The sequence below is a fragment of the Pelodiscus sinensis genome, chromosome 2 (genome assembly GCF_049634645.1).
Source record: "Pelodiscus sinensis isolate JC-2024 chromosome 2, ASM4963464v1, whole genome shotgun sequence".
Lineage (NCBI taxonomy): Eukaryota > Metazoa > Chordata > Testudines > Trionychidae > Pelodiscus > Pelodiscus sinensis.
The window spans coordinates 25,423,544-25,438,822 of record NC_134712.1 but is presented as its reverse complement, the minus strand read 5'-3'; the positions used below and the strand labels follow the sequence as shown (position 1 = coordinate 25,438,822).

The following is a 15,279-nucleotide window of genomic DNA, read 5'->3' as shown; positions in this document are numbered from 1 at the left end:
GCAAAAAACTATTATGTACATAGTTTAGTCCTATTCAGTGTCTACTCAGCGCTTCTTGGCTTGTCTCTTGTATTCATTAAATGGTGCATCTCTTGTCACTGTCCAGCAATAGTCTGGGTTCCATTTGCCCTGATAGCGTTTCTCCATTGTTGCAATGTCCTGGTGAAATCGCTCGTTGTGCTCATTGCTAACTGCTCCGTAGTTCAGTGGAAAAAAATCTAGATGAGAGAGCAAAAAATGTATCTTTAGTGACATGTTGCAACCAAGGCTTTTGTATGCCTTGAGGAGGTTTTCCACCAACAACCTGTAGTTGTCTGCGTTGTTGTTTCCAAGAAAATTTATTGCCATTAACTGGAAGGCTTTCCATGCCATCTTTTCCTTGCCACGCAGTGCATGGTCAAATGCATCATCTCGAAGAAGTTCACGAATCTGAGGACCAACAAAGACACCTTCCTTTATCTTAGCTTCACTTAACCTTGGAAATTTTCCACGGAGGTACTTGAAAGCTGCTTGTGTTTTGTCCATGGCCTTGACAAAGTTCTTCATCAGACCCAGCTTGATGTGTAAGGGTGGTAACAAAATCTTCCTTGATTCAACAAGTGGTGGATGCTGAACACTTTAATGCTGCACTGCCGCTTTAATGCTTTAATGCTTTAATGCTGCTCTGGCGCTTCAAAGGGGCAGTGCATTAGGAGTCTGGGATCAGCTGGAGTGCCCAGCTGATACCGGGCTCTGCCTTGTGCTGCCCCTTTGGAGCACAGCTGATCCCGGGCTCCCTCGGCGCTGCCCCTTTGAAATGCCACTGCTGCATTTTGAAGGGGCAGCTGCACTGAGCCTGGGGTCATCTGAGGACTACAGCTGATCCTGGACTTCCACAGCCCTGTCCCTTTGAAACACCATCACAGAATTTCAAAGGGGCAGCATGTGTGATTAGTCGCTCGATAAATCATGATTAATTTGTAATAGCTTGACAGCCCTATTTAAAACAGATTTATTAACAACAGAAATATAGATTTAAGTGATTATAAGTAGCAGGCAAAGAAATCAGAGTTGATTACTTCAGGAACAAAAATAAATTTGCAGTCCAAATTCTACAAACTAAATAGAATTTGAATCAAGAAGTGTTTCTCCCTACAGACGGTATAAACAGGTTACAGATCCTCAAAACCTCCTCCTCCAATTCAAAGTCTTTGTCCTCCAGATGTGTTTCCAGGTGTTGAGTTGTGGGGGCAGTGAGGCAAAGTGAGGATGTCTCTTCATGTCTTTAGTTTCTTTTTCCTTTCTGGAAAGAACTATGCTTGTCACCCCAAAGTGCTTACTCTGAGAAGTCTTTTGGGATGGCTGTTGGGAAAGTGGATTCTCTTTAATATCTCATCAATTTGTTTGGTTGCTGCACTGTTATACGTGGAAGAGGTGTTTCCAACCTTACGACATATATCAGTAATGTACACATACCAAAATTTTGTAAACTTCACATACAACAATAGAACATAGTGTTCAACAGATCAAGACTTTTAAAATGACATCTTAAAAGGAATATTTTGTACAAACTATATCATAATTATGTATGTTATATCTATGTATCAGTTGTGGGTTTGGGGGTTCCAGGATGCCACTCTGAAGTACAGAGTGTTCCAGTGTCTAACCTTATTACACAGTGGACCATATAAATCTAAGCACAATCTTGTGTGGACCAAACAGATTCTACAGAATTGAATAAGATTTAGAGTCACCACCATTTATTTATATTTTAAGTTCAGCTTGTTTCATATGTATGTAGGCAATGTGTTTCTATGCACAGTATTGTCTGCTTACCCAATTGTGTTAATTTAAATTAAACATGATGAGAAAATGCTAAAGAATTGAACACTAGTATTCTGTGTTGAAGCAGGCTGTCAGCCTTACAAAATGCTCTAGAGTCCATGTATGGCCAGCAGACCATGATTTAGTCTGTGCTCCTGCCAAAAAGTCCATATGACTGGACCAGGGCACAACTGTAAGGATCTGTCTGCATGGATCTCATTTTCAGGGCTGGGGTTTATTTTGTATCAATACTAATTCTCTCCACCACCTTAAATCACAATGTCCAAAATATGTTAGTTCTGAAAATCTGGCCTGAATGCTGGTGATATTGAAGTAACAATAAAAATTATTTTAGGTCCTTAGGAAGGCATATGGAAATATACTAGATATTTCAATATTCAAAAGTGCCAGACCATCATCCATAATTCTTATTCTTCTAATCAGTGTTTAATTAAATATCCATCTGAAAAAAGAAAGCAATAAGTGCCTCATATAAATACCTGTAGGCATTATTTGTCTACAGCGCTGCTCAGTTTTACAAAGGGATCTCATAAGTTCATACATTAGTATTATCTTTATAATTGTAAATTATTATTTGTGAATCTTAAAACATTAGTCAAACCTACCTTGTCTGTTAATAAACAGATGTTTAATAGAAACAATGAATATGCCTTTCTGTGTTTAGTTGACTTCAAGAAAGCATTTGACAAATTTAACAGGGAAATTATGTTGCCATCCTCCACTGAGAGGAATTTCTCCAAAGGTAGATAAGGTTATCAAATTCCATTATAGTACCTCTAAAAGCACTATGCTCATTGATGGAGACCAATCAGAATAATGCAATGTGACTAGTGGGGTGTTGCAAGGAAATATACTGGCTCAATTTCTTTTCATCACTGTCAAAGTAAGTCAGATTAAACTCTGAAAGCAACTTTCGATTCATTAGTCAGCCCAAGCAAGTCCCACACATGCTCCACCAAGGTTTTACTCTATCTTACAATGCAGATTCTACAGCTCTTCCACAGGAGAGCTCTAAGTATGCTCAGCAGTTTTCAAATACTAATGGCAACATGGTGAAGGTGAAACCCCTAAGCCAGCACACTTAACAGACAAATATCATTATTAATGTCTCTAATAACTGTAGTTCCATCTGAACAGTGACCTGATGGTGCACTTCCTGTGTATGAGTTGTTCCCGTTTGATGTAGTGTTGTTAAATCGTCTTTGTTTACTTCTGCTTGAATGAATATGTGACATGTTGATGAGAGTAGATTCAGTAATTACCTCTAATATAAAAAATCTTGGTCATGGTGAAATGCCACAGTACATTTTTTCTCTGTGGAGAGAAGGCATTTTAAATATCCGATATAAGGGATCCCATCCCTCTTAGTGCCATAGCCTGGCATAGTGCTCTGTGAAGCTTCATTGAGAAGTGCATAGAGGAAGACTTAGGATGTGAGTTGGGCAGACTGTGGACACTGGTTCTAAGATAGCTTAGATCCACTGACCAATACACATGTAAGAATTTCACAGGAGCTTCAGAGCATTCCATCAGTTCTGCTTTATATTTGAAAAATTTTTGAAAGATCAAGTAGGAACATTAATCTCAGACCCTAAACTATTTTGTTTTAGACATTTTAGACATTAGACATTTTAGGTTTTCACCATTTATTAGCTCTGTATATAATTTCTGTACATAGCAATAATTGTTTTGCATAATTTCATGGGCCTCAAACTAAAAGCTAGAGGGCATGACCAAAGACAGAATTGCTGGTATAGTATCCTGAAATGAGTTTTCTAAAAGGATCTCAGATTTCCAAGTTTATTTGTATTACTACTGCAAATGTTAGGAAAGTGTTGTAAAGATTTTAAACTTTTGCCAAAGTAATCAGTCTTCAAATGAAGGAAAATACCTAAGGATCTGTAATTATTTCCTACACACAGTTATATTGAAATACCTTATAAAATATACGGTTTTGTTACATTTATTACTTAGGAGGTTTTGCAATAATATATAGCTTTGATCCGGGTATGATAAAATTTAATGTGCTCTAATTATTGTTAAAGCTAAGTCATATTTTTAGACCAAATGAGAACTGTTCTGTATTGGCATATTTTTAAATTAACCAAAAAATGTTCATGGGCTCTGCAGTGGTGTGACAAATCAAAAATGCATTCAGGATGGTAGCAACAACAAAGAACTTCTGAAAATTCATAAGTTTTATCTTGCAGTAAATTTAAGAGACCAACCACATTTATCAACTGTATAAATGTATCTAAATTTGTTCCATTATCTTTATCATTTTCAGAATATGACAATTCAATGTGGGGGGAAAAATTGGAATTCTTATTATCCAGATTCCACTCCTTGCATGGCTTCATTCATGCTGTCTGGTTTTTTAAAATGTATTATGTAATCTAGCCCCCTGTGCATTTTATTTACATCTCGTTCACTTTCGCTATTCCTCCTAGTAACCACGTACTCGCCCTCATATATTTTTTCTTGAGATCCTACTGGTGTTTATTACATATGCTATTAATTTATCCAATTCATTTTGTTTATCAGCAAGAGGTCAGGTAGGTGGTTTTAGTAGTATTTCAGCACATCAAGTGACAGTATAAAGGAGATCTCTGTGACCAAACCTATCACATCCTCCAATATCCATTTTTATTCAAAATTATGAGTGGTTTTTTTCCTGCTCATCTCTCTAGCTAAAATTCTCATCCTCGCTAATGTACAGGGTTATATCAGAGTAAATGCCAACCCTTCCCGGTGCTCCCTTCAAATGTACTGATTTTAACTGACTTTAAACCTCTGATTTTAACTGACTGTTCAGAGCAATATCTGAGGAGGCCTTTTACTGGTGAATGTTTTCTGCCTTTCTGCCATGTGAGCTTCATGTATATGTAGAAGGACAAACCCATATTTTTCATGTCAGTGCACAAGGCCTTATTCACCAGATATTCTCTTTGGATGAGCAACTTGCTATCTTCTTAATACTTTCCCATACACTTTTTTCCTCAGACTTTTATGTTCTAGTCTATTCTAATCTTGTAGTTCATCTGCTCCAAAAGGTAATGTATTATCACATGGAGGTGGTCTGTTGTACAGAGAAATAAATGAATGTTGGCTTGTCATCACTGTTGCAATACAGTTACAGTGAGTGTATCTTTCACTACCTTAGCAAAAATGTCACTACATAAAATGAAGGAGGGGATTATATTTGTCACGCTTGCGTTCCCATCACCAAGCTGCTGATAATTTTTTTCCAGGTTGCTCTAGGTTGCTGCCTTTCTCTGCAATTTTCCACCATTTATTTGTGAGAAACTATTTCTATTTTCCCCTCACTAGTTGTATTAAAGCACCTTGTTACCTTAAAACTATCTTTATACAGGATGTTATTTTTTCTGATGTCTTTTTTGATTTTTCTTTTCATTGTCTGGTGTAGCATATTATATTTCATACACTCTCATAAAAGTCATAGAAAAGGAGGACTGGAAAGAGACCTTGATAAGTCATTTAGTCCAGTCCTCTGCAGTGAGGCATGACTAATTGTTCTCTAGACCATCCCTGACAGGTGTTTGTCTAACCTGTTCTTAAAAATCTCCAATGACAGAGATTCCCTGCATAATTTGTTCCAGTGTTTAACTACCCTTCCGTTAGGAAATTTTTCCTAATGTCTAACCTAAATCTCCCTTGCTGCAATTTAAGCCCATTACTTTTTGTCCTGCCTTCAGTGGTTAAGAGAACAATTTATCACCCTTCCTCTTTATAATAACCTTACACATACTTGAAAACTGTTATCATACACTGTTCTCTTTATCCAACTTTTCTTCTACCTTTGATTTCTAGTTTAATTATATTTCTACTTTTTTGGCAAGAAAATGTGCCAACGAACATAGGGCTTGATTCATCATTTCATTATGCCAGTTTCATTGTTGTTAAATAATTATAAAACTAAAGTAGTGAATATATCCCAATATAAAATGAAAGGAAAAATATGTAATACTTTAAAGACTAACAAGATGGTTTATTAGGTGATGAGCTTTTGTGGGCCAGACCCACTTCCTCAGATCATATTCTGAAAGAGAACTGGCATGACCATATATAACAAAGGAATACAATGAAGAAAGTGAACACATTATAAACTAACAAATCAGATTTTAGAACAGAAGGTGGGACGAGGGAATGGGAAGGAGGAAATAGTTTATTGTAAGTCAATGAGTGGCTAATCTGGAGTTACTAGGACTATCAATAGGCGGGGAAGCTGTCTTTGTAAAGTGTAAGGTTCCCCACCTTGTGATAGTCCTAGTAAATCCATTTAGCCACTCACTGACTTACAATAAGATATTTCCTCCTTTCCTCTCCCTCACCCCGCCTTCTGTTCTAAAATCTGATTTGTTTGTCTATAATGTGTTCACTTTCTTCATTGAATTCCTTTGTTACATATGGTCATGCCAACTCTCTTTCAGAATATGATCTGAAGAAGTGGGTCTGGCCCACAAAAGCTCATCACCTAATAAACTATTTGTTAGTCTTTAAAGTACTACATGCTTTTTCCTTTTGTTTTACCAAGATCAGACTAACACGGCTACCTCTCTATTACTATCCAATATAAAATAGTTATTAATTAACCAAGAGGAATACATTAGTTAAATATTTAATACAATACAGACCTTGAGTAATCTCTGATTAGATTTTTCTGTCACAGCAAAATTTGAATCTTGTAATTAGGGATGCAGAAATCAGTTCAGGTCAAAATAATCTGAGGAGAGACTGCAGAAGATGGAGGTTTATTGGCAACTAGCCTGCTGGAATGAAATGCACCCTGAAGGCAATGTGGAACTCATTTCTGGAAGTGTATCAGAAATGCAAACCTCATTGCCTTCAGAGTGAAATTTGCCCTGGCACAGAGGACCAACATTGTTCCAGTAAACTTTTTAAGCCATGTTCTGAGGTCCTATGGGGACTTTAGCAGTGCAAACCTCTTTGTTACTCTGTTCAGGAGTGAATTTTATTCTAAGTGCACAATGCAAACCCCATTTCACTGGTCTGGATTTCCAACTACATCACCAGCAGAACTCACAACAAAAATACTCATAAACTGGGGTTGGGGGAGAGAAGGCTACAGAGATCTTAAAGTATCAGCGGGGTAGCCGTGTTAGTCTGAATCTGCAAAAGCGGTGAGGAGTCCTTATAGACTAACTGAAGTGTTGGAGCATAAGCTTTCGTGGGCAAAGACCCACTTTGTCAGATGCATGGCATCTGACAAAGTGGGTCTTTGCCCACGAAAGCTTATGCTCCAAGAGATCTTAAAGGCTCAGACACTAGTGTGATGTTACTATATATATGGAGAAAATAACTTCCGTTTAAAATATGAGGGATTTTGAGCCATGCAAAGGCTTGAATCAGTTCTTCCCTTATTCTTTCCTTCAAGTTTTGTGTGTTATTATTTTCTCTGTTATGGACCTTTGGTTTGCTACAGAGCTTAATTCTTGCATTCTGGATTGGATCTGGGAAACTTCCATATCTCTGGAAATGTAACCAGAGATGCCTGGTTACTGTCATTGCCATCTGTAACTTATTGGGAGATGACTTAGAGTCCTAACGTGATGAAAGGAACGTGACTGCTATGGGACATTGGGGAAAAGGCTCTCTTGCTTAATTTAAATTAATTTTGCTGAGTTTACAAAGTTCCAAACAGTCCTAGCTGGAATTTTAGCAATCCTTTCCCAGTAGAACTCAGGGCAGAATCATTTTACACCTTTGTGCCCATAAGCTTCACATAATCTGATACTCTTATGTATGAAAAAGCTTTGCAGTCATGGAGAACTGCCAGGCATTGTTGATGAGGAAAGGGCAAGTATCAGCAGACCAGAAGAGATACCATTCCTGTCAACATTAGTGACAGCTGCTGCCTAAGAGGAAGAGAAAAGAGATGGGAGGTAATTTTTTAAGAGAAATGTAAAGGGGAAAATGAGTTAATATTATTCCTCCTGGTTTTATTACTGTTTAGAAGAAAATGGAGATGGTAAGCAGAAAGATTGTTGTGAGAGACATTCACATGACATAGCTAAAAATATCAAAATGTTTGCAGGTTTAGGTGAGTAAATTTGGAAAATTTTGGAGTCTGATCCAGACCAAACTAAAGCCCCAATTTAGCAAAGTTCTTAAGCACAAGTTTGATATTTTCAATTAGATTTAATCATAAGTGTTAAGTGTTTCAATGAATTGGATCACAAGTCTCCACATCTTTTGAAATTTGTCCTCCTGCAAAAATGACATAGAACATTAAATATGGATAAAGCTTGATCCATTTAATGCATTGCTCTGCATGTTCACAAATGAAACCTGCCTTTCAGCAGTGATGTTAATCTTGTCTATTTATATTATAAAATAAAAAATTATTCATGTAATTAGTGAAGTTTTGCAAACAATCTCCCCATTGATATTTGTTGTATATATAGTGCATTATTTATAAACTCTCCAGGCTTGTTTGTCACTGTGTTGCAAATCAGCACTGGATTCCACCAGAAATTAAAAAAAAAAAGAATCAAGTGTTGGGTATTCCCTCTGAGAACTTTTTCCACTCTACTTCCCCAAAATTTGGTTTGACTCCAGTCTTTGTCACTCAGCTATATTTATGTGGCATACAGCAACACTATACTGAGTTGATCAGACTTAAACAGAGGGGCATGGGTGAAATGATGGATGCATCAGAGTTCCAAACTTACACAAAAACTCTCTCCCTTTATATACCTTACATATAATTTGCTATACATTGTATCACACATTTTTGGCTTTTCTTAGTTATTGGGTTTGTCTACACAGCAGAGCTTACCTCAAAATAAGCTATGCAAAGTAAGCTATGTCAATTGTGTAGCTTATTTTGAAATAGAGCACTCTTCTGGCAACTTCCCTTACTCCTCGTACAATGAGGCTGAGTCTTGACTGGCATGATTTTGCGCAAATACTTTTAACGGAAAAGTTTTTCCGTTAAAAGTATTTGCGCAAGAGAGCGTCTATACTGGCATGTGCCTTTGCACAAAAGATATGCTTTAGCGTAAAAGCATTCGTGCCAGTATAGACACTCTCTTGAGCAAGAAAGCTCCGATGGCCATTTTAGCCATCAGGTTTTCTTGCGCAAAAAATTAACATGGCTGTCTACACTGGCCCTCTTGCGCAAGAATACTTGCACAAGAGGGCTTATCCCTGAGCAGAAGCATCAGAGTATTTGTGCAAGAACCACTGATTTTGTACATTACAAAGTCAGTGTTCCTGTGCAAATACTCGCGGCCAGTGTAGACAGGTGGCAAGATTTTGCACAAAAGCGTCTTCTTTTGCACAAAATCATGACAGTCTAGACGCAGCCTGAGGGTAACAGGAATTGGAGTAAGAAGTCCTCCAGCTTAACAGTATGTTGACATTATTTCAAAATAACTACCTTCTTGGACACGGACTAAGTTATTTCGAAATAATGTTGCAGTGTAGACATACCCTAAAAGCAAATCACTGCAGCAGGTGCTGTCTGTGCATTGTCCATGTTTGATCTCCTCTTTACTACCTCTATACATTCCTACATTATTTTACTCATTATTATCTTGTTTGCAGTAAATGGTTCTCTGGGTGTTCTCCCTGTTATCTTAGCTGATCCAGACATTTTATCTTTTTAACCTGATAGTCTGTTTACCTTTCAAATTCTGCCTTTTAACAAATGAGGACTCCCTGCGTGTATTAATCATGCATCTAATACCAGGTCTCAACTACACAGAGTTCAAAGTGTTTTTTCTTGGATTTGCATTTTCCGATATTTAAGAGGAAGAACAATCTTTCAAATTTTTAAATTGTCTGACAATGCAAATTTCTAACAAAAATATTTTTACTATTCAGTTGAGAACTGAAAAAAATGATGTAAATTAAATCTTATTCCCGTGTTATTTCATGTCTTGCTTAAAAACAAGTATATGGTTCAATTACAAAGTATGTGATTCAATTCACCTCTATCTTATATTATAGGTAAGGGTCTTAACTTTGTATTAGAATTCACTAGTGCACCCATGCAAAGTTTCATTGAAATCAGTGACTACAGTGAGAGATGTACATGATAACTTCAGCCTTACACCCTTTGAAAATAGTAATACAGGATTTAATTACCTGACTGAAAAATATTTTTCCTTGATGAATCAGCATAAATGTTAGGGTTGAAAATTAAAAGTGTTATAGTAAGATGACTGTTAAAATGGCAAGAAAGAGACCCCATGTGAAAATAAATAAAAACCAAATAGCCAGAACAAAGTAATGTGATTACGCAAACATAAAGTAGTCATTCAGTCATTTGTTTCAAAAATTACCCAAGATGATAAGCAATGACCCTTCTGTTGTTACATATAACTTAAACCCATGAAAATATTTATAATTGGCTATATAAAAATGTATCTGCACAACATCAGCTGATTATAGCAATGGCAAAAAAAATAAAGAACAAACAGCATCCTGGGTTTAAACAACATAAACGTTCTGAAACAGTTTTCTTCTTTTGATAGGATTACAAGATTGGTGGATGCAGAGAACTCAGCAGATCTAATATATTTAGATTTTAGTGAAGCATTTGATACTGTCATTATGAAATCCTAATAACATTAATTCCAATTGATTTGGATAAAAATTACTTCCATGTAGACTGAAAAATGGTTAGAAGGTCATAAAAATAAGGATTATCACGGAGTTTTAAGTTATAGAGAAGTTTCCAATGGAATAATTGTTATTAGGTCCCTCTTTATTTCATATGTTCATCAGTGAGCTAAATAACACAGCATTTCTCTATATTGTCCCAAAAATTGGATTATGGGAGCATGAATAGCAGTGTGCACCAAAGATCTGACATTAGCCATAGTCATGAAATGTACAGATTATGATAACTTGGAATTTGATGGAGAAGTAGCCTGCCCTATGAAAAGGCATGTGGTTACCAACTCTTTTCAATTATGTTTTCAATCTCAGGGTGAAATTCAGCCATCATTGAAGCCAATGGATGTTTTGCTGCTGATCTCACCCTTCATGTATGCTACTTGATGCCTGACTTCCCTCAGAAACATCTGCAACCCTGTATGCTTAGCAAGTAGATTGTGACTAATTCTCTTAGCTATAGACCTTGGATCACAGTGATTCATGTCTTTGCCACCTCCAGATTGCAGAAGCATCCTGCACCATGCTAAAGTGGGGGTGCCCAGCCTTTTATGTTTAGGATTTTTAGATTTAAATTTGCCAGCATACATTAACAATAAACTCTCACTTGCAATAGATTGGCAATAAAAATAAAAGCATGGCAGACATGAAGAAATGCAGAATGACAAAGTTGGTGATAATATTAAAAACCTTTGAATTTTGGAATCAATGTGCACAAATACTGCAGCTTAATTTGCAGGCACACTATCACACAACACTCTGAGGGGAGATTTCACTATAAATCAGCAAAAAGCTCTTCTAGTTAGTACAATATTTTTTATCTATTGTTCTTCTTTATTGTTATTTTCTAAAGGGGAAGTTTTAAAGCCCTCTGGATCTAAAGGATGTTGATACTATTGATAGTAGCTGGCAGACTATTGCAAACGTATTTTTCATATATTGTCCTCTCTTGCCTCTTTATCTAGGGCTATGATTCTGAGCCTTGAACAACTAAAGAACAATTTATCATTTAACAGAGAATTGCCATCAAATATATTCTGGATATTGAACTGTATGATAATTTTATTGTAAAATAACAGTTAACATGCATCACAAAGGTGGTAAATAAGGGTCTAAGCTATATTACTTAAGAATCCTTATGTAAATTGTAGAAATCTTGTTTTATCATAGTCTGTGCCCTCAGCGTGTGTACTAGTGTGTATGTGTTTGTGAATATATATGTACATACCTTTGTGGATTTGACTGAAATTAGGATTTATACATGCAACAATTACTGACAGAAGATTGCATTAAGAAGTGTGGCTTGACAGCTACAGTTTGATTATTCCTGATTTAAGCATTTTTCTTCATTTACACTTTTGAAAATGGTAAATAATTTTTTCCCCAAGGACTTCTAAGTAAGTTGCTAACATGTGACAGGACACATCACACAAACATTTAATTGTATATATATATATATATATATATATATATATATATATATATATATAAACCTTCTGCCAGGCTGAGTTAATAGCAGCAAGGGCCGAGTTCAGTATCTAGGGGTCCCCTCCCAACAAGGTAATACAACACCAGCTTGAGCCCCCACCCATTGCCCTGGGAAATCTTACATACACCCCTGGGCACCTCAAAGAGGCAATTCTTCTCCTCTTGCAAGCACAGAGCCTCGGTATAGCAGCAAATCTTTATTAACATGAGGTAACCGACCTCAGCATTAAATTGGGAAAACACCACAACACGGATTCATAGACCAAACATGAGCAAAGACCCACCCCCCAGCCATGAATCACCCAAAGTCCCAAAAGTCCAACACCCCAAGAGTCTTTTGAGTCCAGCAACCCAAAAATCACCCAAAGTCCAACATCCCAAAAATCTCTGCCCTGGGTCAGTGCCACCCCGGGGTTCAAAAGTTCACCCAGCAGGGTTTTACCATCCCAACTTGGAGGGGGACGGGGATCGATACACCTTACGTGGTCCGCCGATGGCTCCGCCTCTCTGTAGGGTTCTGCAGCTGCCATCAACCTGAGTCACTCTGCCAAACTCTACCTGCTGTCCCATGAGCCACCTTGGCTGTCCCACAAACTGTTGTGCTCCGCCAGCCATCTCAGGCCATGCCCCTGGCTCCCAGTTGGTTGCTCCTGCAGCTGCTCCACTGGCTGCCTGCTGCTGCTCCAACCTGCCACAGGTCATCCCCGCCAGCCAGTCTGTTGGCCACCTGCACACGCCAGTCACTTGGCTGGCTGCCTGTGCTTGCTGGTTGTCCCTGCAAGCTGCTCTGCTAGTAGCTCAGCAGTATAGCATCAGGCTCCTCTTAGTACACAGTGACTTCAGCTCATAATAGAGGAGTCTCAGTGCTCGTGCTCCATTGGGCCACAGTAGCTCACAACTAGACTCCTAATGGAATCCAAATTAGCTCTGATATTCCACAGTGGGGAGAGTACACTCAGTGTTGTTTAAGCACTTAGACACCCCCATACAAAGACCTGTCTCCACCCTCTCAAATTGACTGAGTTTGGAACCCATGCCCCTTGTCTAGCAAGTGCTACTTAGTTTATGGCGAATCCCTCTGTCATAAACAGTTCCACTATTCCATTGTCCTTGATTCACATAATCAGGGTAACAATACTTTATCCCCCTGCCTCAATAACGGAGAGACTGGGGGTCCCACAGTGGCCAAAGTGACCATTTAGGCTGCTGTGAGCACATACAAGGCGGGGTGGGTGTGCCTATGCAAATTAGATCAGTCCCTGAAGTCTTTTTTCACCACTCGCCACAATTCACCACCAGATGTCAGGGTAGAGCTTATCCTGACCCTGCTTACATATATATATGGCTGAGTCTAGATTGGAATGATTTTGCACAAATGCTTTTAATGGAAAAGTTTTTCCATTAAAAGTATTTGCGCAAGAGAGCGTCTATACTGCCATGTGCCTTTGCTCAAAAGATTTGCTTTTGTGCAAAAGCATCCATGCCAGTATAGACTCTCTCTTGCGCAAGAAAGCTCTGATGGCCATTTTAGCCATCGGACTTTCTTGCGCAAGAAATTAACGTGGCTGTCTACACTGGCCCGCTTGCGCAAGAATACTTGCGCAAGAATACACAGTACAAAGTCAGTGTTCTTGCGCAAATACTCGCGGCCAGTGTAGACTGGTGGCAAGATTTTGCTCAAAAGTGACTGCTTTTGCGCAAAATCCTGCAAGTCAAGACGCAGCCTATATTTATGAATGGAAATTTGAATACGAACCATCCCAACCTCATTGATATCATCTGCTGGATGATATCTGGACAATATCTTAGCTATCAGGATGTTGCAGGTTCTTGTTTGATAGATATCCGCTTTGTACAGTATTGCATTTCAGGTAAGTCACTAAAACCTTGATTATTTCATAATATACGCAGAGGAGCTACTCTGCAGTCACTGTGAGCTAGTATCTTACTATTGACTAGCAGACGATCAGGACAGAACATGAAACATGATATAATCATTGATCTAATCCTGCAGCCTTTAATCAATTAAAGTTCTACATGGATTCCATAGGATTTTGGCCTGTGTAGTACTTGCAGTAATACATCATATGCATGTTCAGCAATCTGACTTAATCTGGGTGGGTAAGGGGACTGGTTCATAAAGAACATAGGCTATGCTTTCTGGCCTATGAAACAATGTCCTGGAACCTAGTGACTCTGAAAAGGATTTTGGGGTTGTGCTGAACCTAAGCTTTCACTGTGATACCATGACCAAAAGAGTTAATGTGATACCTAGATGCATAAAGAAGAAAATCTCAAGTATGTGTAGAGAGGTTATTTTATTTACTTCTGTACTTTTTTCTGGTGTGACTGCTGTGAGAATATTGTGGCCAGTTGTGGTGTCCGTGACTCAAGTGGGGTATTGACATATTGGAGATGGTTCAGAGAAGAGCTAAGAGAATGAATAAGAGATTAGAAAAAACTTATAATGATAAACTCAAGGAGCTCAATCTACTTTGCTTAACAAAGGGAAGGGTAGGAGCCGACTTAATGACTATGTGTAAGCATCCACCTAGGGAACCAGTATTTAGGGAACAGGACTTTTCAGTCTTGCAAAGAAAAGCATAACACCATCCAGTGGCTAGACGTTGAAGCTAGATAAACTCAGATTGGTGCAAATGTTTAACAGTGAGAATAATTAATCCTAGGAGCAATTTACCAAACATTGTGGTGGATTTTCTATTACTAGCAATTTTAAAATCAAGATCAGATGTTTTTCTAAAAGTGGTGTTCAAGGAATTTTTTTAGGTAAGTTCTATGGTCTGTTTTATACAAGAGGTCAGACTAGATGAACACAATAGTCCCTTCTGACCTTGGAATCTATGAAGGCTGTTCATAGCACAACCATGCAATTTGCAGCAATATATTCCTAGTGCAGACAAGGCTAAAGAACTAGTACTATAAAAGCATGAAATCTGACCCAGCATCTCACCACTAGCTGTGGTCCTTCCATATCAAAGTTGAAGCATGTCAGGTGAGTAGCATACTGAAAACTGCTTGGGCTTTCTCCAAGATGTAGTTACTATGTGCATATTGGCATTTGAAAAGGTTCAGAGAAGGGCAACAAAAATGACTAGGGGTTTGGAATGGGTCCCATATGAAGAGAAAAGATGTGGATTTTTCATCTTAGGATAGAGGAGACTAAGGGGGCCTATGATAGAGGTCGATAAAATCATGACTGGTGTGGAAAAAGTAAATAAGGAAAAGTTAAGTATTTGTTCCCATAACATAAGAACTAGGGGTTGCCGAATTAAATGAACAGGT

General features: G+C 38.1%; 1 long non-coding RNA gene across 2 annotated transcripts in view; it reads left to right on the top strand.

The window, feature by feature from the left end:
• Nucleotides 1–15,279, top strand: part of LOC142826697 (uncharacterized) — a 195,789-nt gene that overhangs the window by 100,209 nt on the left and 80,301 nt on the right. The window contains exon 3 of one of the 2 annotated variants that reach the window (XR_012900901.1): nt 10,804–11,843. The exons of the other annotated variant lie outside the window; for it this stretch is intronic. This is a non-coding gene — a long non-coding RNA (uncharacterized LOC142826697). Of the gene's footprint in view, nt 1–10,803; nt 11,844–15,279 lie in introns of those variants that run through there. 2 annotated transcript variants of the gene reach the window in all.